Source organism: Tiliqua scincoides, chromosome 2 (assembly GCF_035046505.1).
Source record: "Tiliqua scincoides isolate rTilSci1 chromosome 2, rTilSci1.hap2, whole genome shotgun sequence".
NCBI classification, from domain to species: domain Eukaryota; kingdom Metazoa; phylum Chordata; class Lepidosauria; order Squamata; family Scincidae; genus Tiliqua; species Tiliqua scincoides.
In genome coordinates this window covers 258,421,364-258,432,021 of record NC_089822.1, presented here as the reverse complement: position 1 = coordinate 258,432,021, position 10,658 = coordinate 258,421,364, and the positions used below count along the sequence as shown (strand labels likewise).

At 47.7% G+C, this 10,658-nt stretch overlaps 1 pseudogene; it reads left to right on the top strand.

Moving 5' to 3' along the window:
- The first annotated feature begins 8,665 nt into the window (after window positions 1–8,665).
- Window positions 8,666–8,781, top strand: LOC136642855 (5S ribosomal RNA; annotated as a pseudogene).
- Window positions 8,782–10,658: the final 1,877 nt, after the last annotated feature.

The window sequence follows — 10,658 nt, the reverse complement described above, 5'->3', positions numbered from 1 at the left end:
TTAAAAGGGGATTGGACACGTTTCTGGAGGAAAAATCCATTATGGGTTACAAGCCATGATGTGTGTGTGCAACCTCCTGATTTTAGAAATGGGCTATGTCAGATGCAAGGGATGGCACCAGGATGCAGGTCTCTTGTTATCTGGTGTGCTCCCTGGGGGCATTTGGTGGGCTGCTGTGAGATACAGGAAGCTGGACTGGATGGGCCTATGGCCTGATCCAGTTGGACTGTTCTTATGTTCTTATGCTCATGTAAGATGACCTTGTGGGATACCAAGTCCAGAGACGTGTGGCAAGGAGTGTGGCAAGGGGCAAGGAGATACAGCAGCTGCTTCTTCACTCTTATGGAGAGTTCTGTGTGCACCTTTATATAGTAATATCCCCCCCTCTGCAGCCAGCAGAAAAAGAAACCAACCAGAAACTTTGTTCTTTGCTTCAGGACCAGTTGTGTAGCTGCCTGGAAGTTCAGAGGAAGGAGCGAGAGAGAATTCTGGAACATAAAGCAGGAACAGAAAAGGAAAGCCAAGACCTGCTCGTAAGTGTCCCTGTTACTTGAATCCTAATGGCTACTAGGACCCATATCTTTAAGAGAGCAATATGAAATTCAGAAGAGTCAAAATAGCCTCATTTCTTCAAAAATGCTCATGAAAGACCTTTCTAATGGTGGAGTCTTGTCTGTTTTCTGCTGTTCACAGCTGATTTGATCTCTGCAAAAAGTCAGATTTGCCCTTTCTTGCAGGACTGGACCTTGAAGGAGTCCTAGTGGGTGCAGAGGTTCACATTAGGAGAACCAACCCACTTGGCTGTTTTCCGATGATGGTAACACACCACATAATGACATGTGGTGATTAAGGCGATTCTGGCAGATTCGCCTCCCTCCAACTCCTCCTGAGTCTCTTCCTGCCACATTTCCCACCACCTCCCTGCAAAGGCTGACCATATTCCTGACATTTCTCTCCCTTTCCTCTCCTTCCACCTCCTTGTTGCAGGGCCAAATAAATGAAAAGAAGACCAGGACAGTGGCTGCTTTCAACCGACTATATCAGTTTCTGGAAGAGCGAAAGACGCTTTTCCTCTTGCAGTTGGAAGAGCTGGAGCAGGAGATTGCGACCAGAAGAGAGGAGCACATGGCCAGACTCAAGGAGGAACAGTCCTTCCTTGAAGGTCTCATCCTGCACATGGAGGAGAAATGCCAGCAGCCAGCAAGTGAACTTCTGCAGGTGAGAGGGTGGCAGAAACCACCCAGCTTCTTCACCAGGGGAAGGAAAGAAATTTCTCTGTACTTCCTTGACCTACGCAAGAACGAAGGGACTCATTGTATGGTACTGATAAAGACCTCCCTTATGTACACCCAAGAAAAATGAGGAAGTGATTTTATTTCACAAGGCCTGGAGGTTCCAAAGATTATGGAATCAGTTCTCATTTTTACTTCCTGATCCACTGATTCCCTGCCCTCTCAGCTCAATGAAATGAGTGGGTCCAATGTCTTCACACTCCAGCAAAAGGTTCTTGCCCCTTCCTTCCTTCTCATACTTGGCTTGAACAACTGCATGAGACACTTCAGCAGAGCCCTCCCCTCCTCTTATATGTTTACTGAAATGCCAGGCTACAAGCAGAGATCAGGGCCATGAGCTGGGTCTGATAACAGAGCATGGAGAGTGACAGAGAATCAATGGGATCAGGATGAGCACAAGCAAAAGGAAACACTTCTTTACCTAGCGTGTAGTTAATTTGTGGAACTCCTTGCCACAGTGATGTGGTGATGGCACTTGGCCTAGATACCTTGCAGGCAGGATTGGATAAATTTATGGAGGTAAAGTCCATCACAGGTTACAAGCAATGATGGGTATATACCAGGGGATCTGCTGGTATATACCAGGGGATCTCTGCTTGCTGGCAGCAGCCCAGCTACTCCTGAAGGTGGATCGCATTTGCAACTTCTGTAAAGCGCCTTATGTAGTAGTATATGGGGGGTAGGGGTCTTGGGATTAGGCTGTTTCCTACCTAAACTGTTGAACTTTTGAGTAAACCCCTCTGCATTGTGCTGAAAAGACAGAACTTTGGCTGCTGACTTCATTCTCTCTGGAAAGTTTTCGCTCCACTTTATGGTGCTGCATCCTCAGTACTGGAGTGGATGGTGTAATACGGATCACTGCCAACTGAATACTGGCAAGAGAGCACCTCTGTTCAGTTCTGAGAAGACTGAGTTGTCTGTAACAGGCTCTGAGGACTTTTTTCTTTTCTTTTCAGGATATTAGGAAGACCTTGCAGAGGTACGTGGATCCCACTCATTTCCTTCCTTGCTTCCTGGCGCTGGGAATGGTCTGTGAAGAACGTGGCTCTCTTGTAGCTCTTGGGGAGAGAAAGCAGGACTCCCCGCCCTCCAGGGTGCTATTCAGGGCCTCTCTTTATAACCTTCCATTTGCACATCCATCAGGATTACCAGACTTCTGTCCCCTTCTCTCAGCTGCACAGGTGCCTGCTGTATTTTATACCTGCTGCATTTTATATCAATTTAAACTGCCATAGCTAGAGAAGCCTCCCCAGAGCACCCCTAGCCTGCCTGTTGCCTGTGCCTCCAAGCTTTCATCTCTATTCTTCTCCTCCATGCTGTCTTTTTGCTCCAGACAGTTATTCCCAGGGCTTTTTTTCTAATGGAACGCACCAGAATGGCATTCTGGCACCTTCTTTATGCACCTTTTTGATGGGCTTCCCCTGCAACAAGCAGCCGCCGTGCTCAGTTCCGCCTCCCAGTCCGGCGACTGCCTCCCTCCCTCCCCTCGAAAGCACAGTCACTGAACGAGGATCCCCCTAGCCTCCCCCGCCCAGCCCAGCACAACCCCCCCATAGGGCTCCTCTTCTTCCCCCACCCCATCCCTTCCCAGACAGGCTTCCTCCTGCACCAGGCAACTCTGGCTGACAAGTGCGAGGGTGCAGTGAGCCCCCATTGACTCTAATGGGACTGACTTCTGAGGAGACAGGCAGAGGAGGGGCTCTGAGGCTGCAGTCCTCTCCACACTTTCCTGGGAGGAAGCCCCACTGCCTCTAGTGGGGCTGACTTCTGAGTAGACAGGCACAGGATTGGACTCTAAGGCTGCCATCCTATCCACAGTAAGCCCCATTCACTAAAGTGGACTTCTGAGTAGACATGCATAGGATTGGGCTCTTAGGCTGCAATCCTAGGCACTTTCCTGGGAGTAAGTTCCATTGACTAGAACAAGACTTACTTCAGAGTAGACATACCTAGGATTGGGCTCTTAATCCTGGCAGAGATATATATCTGCACCCATTTTCACATGCTAAGGGCAGGTGAAAAGGGATTCTGCGTGTGTACAATGTGCTGTCCAGCCTTGCCAGAGATCCTCCTCATCCTTCCCCCACAAGCATACCCTCCGCCAGCCAGCGTTTGCAGCTCCTCTCCAGCAATGCACGGGAGCAGAGAACATACAATTGTATGCCAAGCGCCTTCCCAAAGACACAGAGTATTCTGATACCTGAATTAAACCATATTTAATCACTTGTTTGCAAACGTAGCTGTTTCTATGTGCACCTAAGGACCCCTCTCGTGTAAGAATTCCTTTTTGTTCTTACTCCCACAGTTGCTTAGAGTAATTTTACTACATGGAACTCATGTAAGCCATTTTCCGGAATCCATTCACTGCTTCCTCTCCTCGAAGCGGTGCCACACTACATACTACACGCTACAAGGGCACCTGTATAGTATTTTGCCCCATGTGTAGAAAAAGTAGCTAGGGGGAAGGGGATGTGGAGATTGACAGCCCAATCCTATGCATGTCTACTCCGAAGTAAGTTCATCTTTAGGGGGAAGCACATAAAAAATATTTTATTTCTCCAATTAAAAAAATGGTTTAAAAATAAATAAATAAATAAAAAATTAACAAGTTGTGAGTGCCTGCACTTTTTTTTTTTTTTTTTTTAACAAATAAAGCACTGGTTATTCCAGTTTGGATGGATTGTGGGACCAGATTTTTGTTTTCCCCTCTACATTAGCTAGCAGAAGAAGGAAGCATTTGAGAATCCTCTGGCTTTTGTGCTGATATGGGCTCTTCAAGAGAGAATGTAGGACTCCCCTCCCTCCCCCCTCCCCATGTTCTACTCAAGGCCTCTCTTTGGAGCATTCAGTCTGCACATCCGTCAGGGCTGCCAGATCTCTTTCCTCTTCCTGCAGCTGCATGTTGCCTTTAGGTGCTTCTGTACCTGCTGTCTTTTATATGCATTTACATTTCCATAACTAGAGAAGTCTCCTCCCCAAAGAACCCCCAGTCTGTCCTTGCCGGAACCTCTAGGCTTTCTGCTTTTCTCCACCTTTTCCTCTAGTCAGTAATTCCAAAATGAATGGATTGTGGAATCAGTTTTTTCTCCATACCAGATCTCAGAAGAAGGAACCATTTGGGAATCCTGTGGCTTTTCCTCCTGAGCTGACATGTAGAGTCAGGAGATTCTGTGATGTAAAACCCCTTCTGGAGCGCGTCAAGGAGCAATTCCCAGGTAATGAAGAATGATGTGCAAGTATGCATATGATGGGAAGGTTTGGACAGGCCTTTCCATGGTGCAGGGGGCTGAAAGTAAGGAGGGTGGAAAAAATTAGAAAATGGACTCAACCATCTTCAGTGACTGGAAAACAAAATCACTGTTGGGAAATGGTGCAATGCCACTTGCAGGTCACTTACCCTGGTGCAGGGGACTGAACGGAATGGAGAGGAGAACTTGTAATAATAATAAAATGAGTTCAATAATCTAGCACACCGGATACTGCTGCCTGAACAAACATAGGTATTTATATACTGCCTTTCTCTGTGTTTTAGACACAATTCAGTGATTTACATGCGTAGGCTGATGGGGTTTTTACAATATGTTCTGTGAAGATTCACAGACCCCCTCAGTCACCAGATGTTGCCATAACCATGTGGTTATCTTTTCTGGCTGTGTGCCATCAAGCTTCAGTAGGAATCGTAGACCATAACCTGAACTGGTTGTCAAAGTCGTTTCTCCATCTCCCATCCTGAAACACGACCACGGAGTCTCTTGCTTAGCTCTCCAGGTAGCACCAGTAACTCAACCATCAGACCACATCTCTGTCCCCCTCCTGACTAAGGAATTAAGTCAAACAGAGGTTAAAAGAGAAGGTAGTTCAGATATAATTGTCAAACTAAAGACTGACCAGTCACAGAACCCAGATGAAATCGTAAGGTGTTCAGGAATGAAGTTGCCAATCTCTTGACTAAAATATGCTACTTGTCCCTTAAAATGGCCACGGTGCCACAGGACTGGACGATAGCTAATGTCACACCAGCTTTTAAAAAGGAAGGAGAGGGGAACCAGGAAATTACAGGTTGTTCAGCCTAATTTGTTCCAGTGCAAGGGCGCAATCCTGCCCTTCACTTGCGCTGGTGCTTGAAGCCGCTCCACTCTCCTCAGACTTGCGCCACCTCCTGAAGTGGCGCAAGTCCGAGGAGACCCATAGGGGCAAAGGCACCTTACCCATAGGTAAAGGAAAAAGCCTTCGCTTGCCTCTGGCTGAGGTGCTTTGGGCCCCTATCTTGTGCTGGATACAGCACAAGCCTCTTGGCTTACCTGTTCCAGTGCAGGATAGGATTGCTGAAAAGTGCTGAAAAGTTTGGGACCCCTGCTAACTGGGTAAGAGGCGCTTTTTCAAGTGGGCGCTCCTCTTTTATTTAGCAGGAGTGTAACTGACCCTCTCCCCCCCCCCCCCATCAGTGACTTTTCTAGTGGCTGGTGTTCTTTTGTGTCTTTTTAGATTGTGAGCCCTTTTGGGACAGGGAGCCATTAGATATTTGATTTCTCTGTAAACCACTTTATGAACTATAGGTTGAAAAGCGGTATATAAATACTATTGTTAATGATGATGATGATGATGATAAACCGCTGGTCTAGCAAGAAGGTGCCTGAGGAAGGACATGATTGAGACATATAAAAGTATGCATGGGATGGAGAGAGTAGATAGAGGGATGCTCTTGTCCTCCTGCGCAACACCAGAACCAGGGGGACATCCTCAGAGCTGCAATGCAGATGAAGCCAAGGAGGGTGAAATGCTGAGGCTGTTGTGGGAGAAATAAGGCTTATTTGTCATAAAGGTCAGAATTCATATTGGCTACATGTTGTCTGTGTATCATAAGATTCAAAAGCTGCTGGGCCAGCTAGTAGTTGGCAACCTTCAGTCTCGAAAGACTATGGTATCGCGCTCTGAAAGGTGGTTCTGGAACAGCGTCTAGTGTGGCTGAAAAGGCCGATTCGGGAGTGACAATCCCTTCCACACTGGGAGCAAGTGCAGTCTGTCCCTGGCCTGTCTCCCTGGCTATGGGCCTTCCTTCTTTGCCTCTTAGCCTCAGACTGTTGGCCAAGTGTCTCTTCAAACTGGGAAAGGCCATGTTGCACAGCCTGCCTCCAAGTGGGCCGCTCAGAGGCCAGGGTTTCCCACTTGTTGAGGTCCACTCCTAAGGCCTTCAGATCCCTCTTGCAGATGTCCTTGTATCGCAGCTGTGGTCTACCTGTAGGGCGCTTTCCTTGCACGAGTTCTCCATAGAGGAGATCCTTTGGGATTAGTGAACTTTTGATATCAGTTACTGAACGCCAGAGGACACTGACTGGGTCAGGAGTGCAGGACAGAGCCAGTACCTGGACGTAAATGGTTCTTTAATGAATATATCCTGCTCCATATTTATTTTATCATATATATGCTGTTTCCAGACTCTTCTGTCTTTTATTATATCAAGGTTAATTTATGTTTTCCTGCTAATAGGGTTTGTGTATGTGATGTCTTAGCAAGCAAATTGTACTAGTAGTTCTGCTATAGTTAATCTAGTTCTTCATGAAGAAAGCGCCTACTGTATCTGATAAGAAACTGGGTGATCCCATCCCAAAACCCCATACATGACTGGTAAGTTGTTCACTAAGTTGTCAGCCTTCCCATAGGACCAGGGAGGGCTGTTCCAAGTACTTTAATAAGCAGCCAACTCCTAACTTCAGCCAAGTCTTTGTTTCTTTCCCCGACACCGTCCAAGATGGTGACTGCAGCGAGATTGCACCCACACTGTTGTCTATATACGTGTTTCTTCAAACACGTAGGGTGCAACCCTACACTGCGCTGGAAACAGCAAGCCAAGAGGTTTGGGGCCCAAAGCACCCATTCCCCTATGGATCTTCTTGGACTTGCACCACCTCCTGAGGTAGTACAAGTCCGAGGAGAGCGGGGTGGCTTCACGCCGCTCCAAACTCCCCGGGAACAAGGGTTGGAATCCAGCATAAGTGCTGGATCCCAGCCCCGCCTCCTGGTCCTTGCCCGCCCGCCCACTGCCCATTCTCCCCCCACCTAGGAACACCTCCCTCTTTCTTCCTCCCTGCCCATCCTCGAGACTTGCGTTGGCCCAGCTGGGCCAATGCAAGCCTCACGAAGGAAGTCAGCATAGAGGCTTGTGTCAGCCTCTGCAGACCGGCACACCTTGGGGCACTGGCCTGCCTTCCTCCCGAGGTGGCACAAATGTGCCTTACAGTACATTTGCAACCCTCCTGGGTTGGCCGGCCCATGGGAGCCTCAGGATTCTGCCCTTAGAGGTGGTGGCAGTGGATGCGATCCCACCACCATGTTCCTTCCAGTGGAGAAGGCAAGGAGAGGCAGCAAGCAAGACTGCCTCTAAGCAGGAACTGACTCAGCTGCTTAGAGGTGCGCTCCAAGAGTGGAGCACACTGGAAAAAAGCAGAGTCACCAGCTGCTTAGCAATGGTGGCAGCGGCAGCTTCCCACTACAATCCATTCCTTCCAAGGGAAAAGGCATAGGACTGCTGCTTAGAGGTGACAGTGGCTGGTGCAATCTGGCTTCCTCAGTCATTTTCTCTCCTGCCTCCTCCACAACTTTTGCCAACACATAAACACAGAGAGACCCCAAGTGTCTGAGTCTGTTTTGGCTTTTTTCAGGCTTCCTTGAGGACAGGAAGGGCAGGATATAAATGTGTCAGATAATTAAAATGTGGGCACAGTTGTGAGGATGAAGTTTCTCCTGTCTCTATGGCTCAGGTTGAGTCTCATGGCTGATTGTGCTTCTCTTCTCTCTCCCTCCTCCAACCCAACAGCAAATGTGACTCTGGATCCAGACACGGCTCATCCCAACATCATCCTGTCTGAGGATCTCAAAAGTGTGAGATGGGGACACAGACATCAAGCTCTGCAGAAGAACCCAGAGAGATTTGACTCTTGGCCTTGTGTGCTGGGCCGTGAGGGGTTCACAGCAGGCACACACTTCTGGGAGGTCACTGTGGGAGGTGAGGGAGGGTGGGCTGTGGGGGTGGCCAGGAAGTCTGTGAGGAGAAAGCGTGATTTTGCTTTCAGTTCTGAGAAAGGGATCTGGGCGGTGGGCAAGTGGGGAGGTCAGTACAAAGTTATAAGCCCCCCCGATTTTACTCCTCTGTCCCTGAGCCAGGCACTCAAGAGGATCCGAGTGACTCTGAACTGTGCTGAAGGACAGGTTTCCTTTTCTGAGGCTGATTCGGGAATCCATCTTTACACTTGCTCAGGAGCCTCCTTCTGTGGAGAGATAGTCCTCCCCTTCTTTTATGTGCGTGATGAAACCCGCCTGACCCTTTCTCCCTGAGGCAGTCGTAAGGTGTTCTTCACAGGCTGTGCTGGTTTTTCTCTCCAAACCAGTACCCTGCACATGCCCGATCTCGTCTGATCTTGGAAGCTAAGCAGGGTCAGGCCTGGTTAGTACTTGGATGGGAGACCGCCTGGGAACACCAGGTGCTGTAGGCTTATACCAGCGGTGCCCAAACCCCGGCCCTGGGGCCACTTGCGGCCATCGAGGCCTCTCAATGTGGCCCTCAGGGAGCCCCCAGTCCCCAATGAGCCGCTGGCCCTCCGGAGATTTGTTGGAACCCACTCTGACCCGACACAACTGATTTCAGAGTGAGGACAACAGTTTGACCTCTCGTGTGAGCTGTGGGCTGAGGGCTCCCTCCACTGCTTGCTGTTTCACGTCTGTGATGCAGCAGTGGCAGCAAAGGAAAGGCTGGCATTGCTTTGTGCAAGGCCTTTTACAGGCCTTGAGCTATTGCAAGACCTTCATTCATTCATATAAGTTCATCTTTAATATATTCATTTGTGTAAACTTATGTAAATTTATTCAAATTTTAAATGTAAATTAATTCTTTTCCCCCCGGTCCCTGACACAGTGTCAAAGAGCTGATGTGGCCCTCCTGCCAAAAACTTTGGACACCCCTGGCTTATACCATAGTCTTTCGAGACTGAAGGTTGCCAACCAACCAACAAGAAAGTAATTAAGGGCGCAATCCAGAGATGATCCAATTGCAAGAGCGTGGAAGCAGGTGGGCAGGGAGGGTGACACCTCTGCATGCATGAGTTTTCCATTGTGGGCTCCCAAGCATGATATGGGAGACTAGCTGGACACTGTTCCGGGCAGCCTTTTCTTTCAACAACCCTGTGTCATCTTTGCATTCAGTCCTGTTGTCCGCAGCCTCCTCTGATCTTACATTTACTGAACAAGAGAAATCTCTCCAAAGGGGGGGGGGAATGCAAAGTATTTCAGTTTCCTGGCTGTTGCAGAGAGTTATAAAAGTGCTGCTTTAAAAGAGTATATTGCACACATCATAAGATATGGCTGCTTCAGGATACGTTTATATTACAAGGTCATTTTTTTTTCTACTTTTCCTCCTTGTGTTTTATTTCCACTTTCTCTCTCCTTCAGGTGCTTGCAATCTGCCTCTTCGTAAAGGCAATGCGTATTTGATACATATTTTAAAAAGGAGAGAAAGAGGGATCCCCCTTTTTTGGGAGCACATTGAGTTTAATTTAGATTGCCTTAATTGGTATTTTATCGTTCAATTTTTAGAAGTTATTTGGTCCATTTTATTAGCTGAGTCGAGTATACTGTACTGTATATTTAACATTTCAATAAAAGAGTGTTAATATTACTATTATTAGGGAATTAATGAGGTTAAATTAATTGTTAATTTTCAGGTATATCTTATTTAAGAGCATTTTTAGGCCCCCTTGTTGATAGCCCCCCTTCACTCTTCTAGGGACAGTCCTGCCATAAGGCCACCATTCCTGCTCCTGTTTCCAGGTCCTTCAATCCTGCTTTCAATCTTCCTTGTCCTTCACTTTGTGAAAGTAGAAAACCAACCAACCAACAAACAAAGCAAACCTCATTGTTGCTATTCATTCATTCACTCAAACCTCATTCATTGTTGCTATTCAAAAAGGCTTTTGTTGTATTTTTGGCAGAATCCCTCTTCTCTGAAATGTCCAGCCTCAGCTAGTGCCAAATGCTGCAGCCAAAATGCTGACTGGGTCCTGTTTTGCAGCTTAGACGATTCTGATGCAGCTGAATCTTCCTGGCCACCTGGTCTCTTTTTCAGCCCAAGTCGACGTTCTGATTATTGTTTTTAAGGAAAATAAATGTTTACAGAGTTGCAATCTGTGTCATGGATGATGAAAGTGGGTTTGTGATGTTGCAGATGCTAGCCAATCAGTGCTGAATACAACCGGCAGGCAGATCCAAGTTTCCAAAGCTTTGCTCATTGGCATCCTTCAGTCTCGGAAGACTATGGTATCGTGCTCTGAATGGTGGTTCTGGAACAGAATGTCCTCTCCAGAGCGCGAAGCCTGG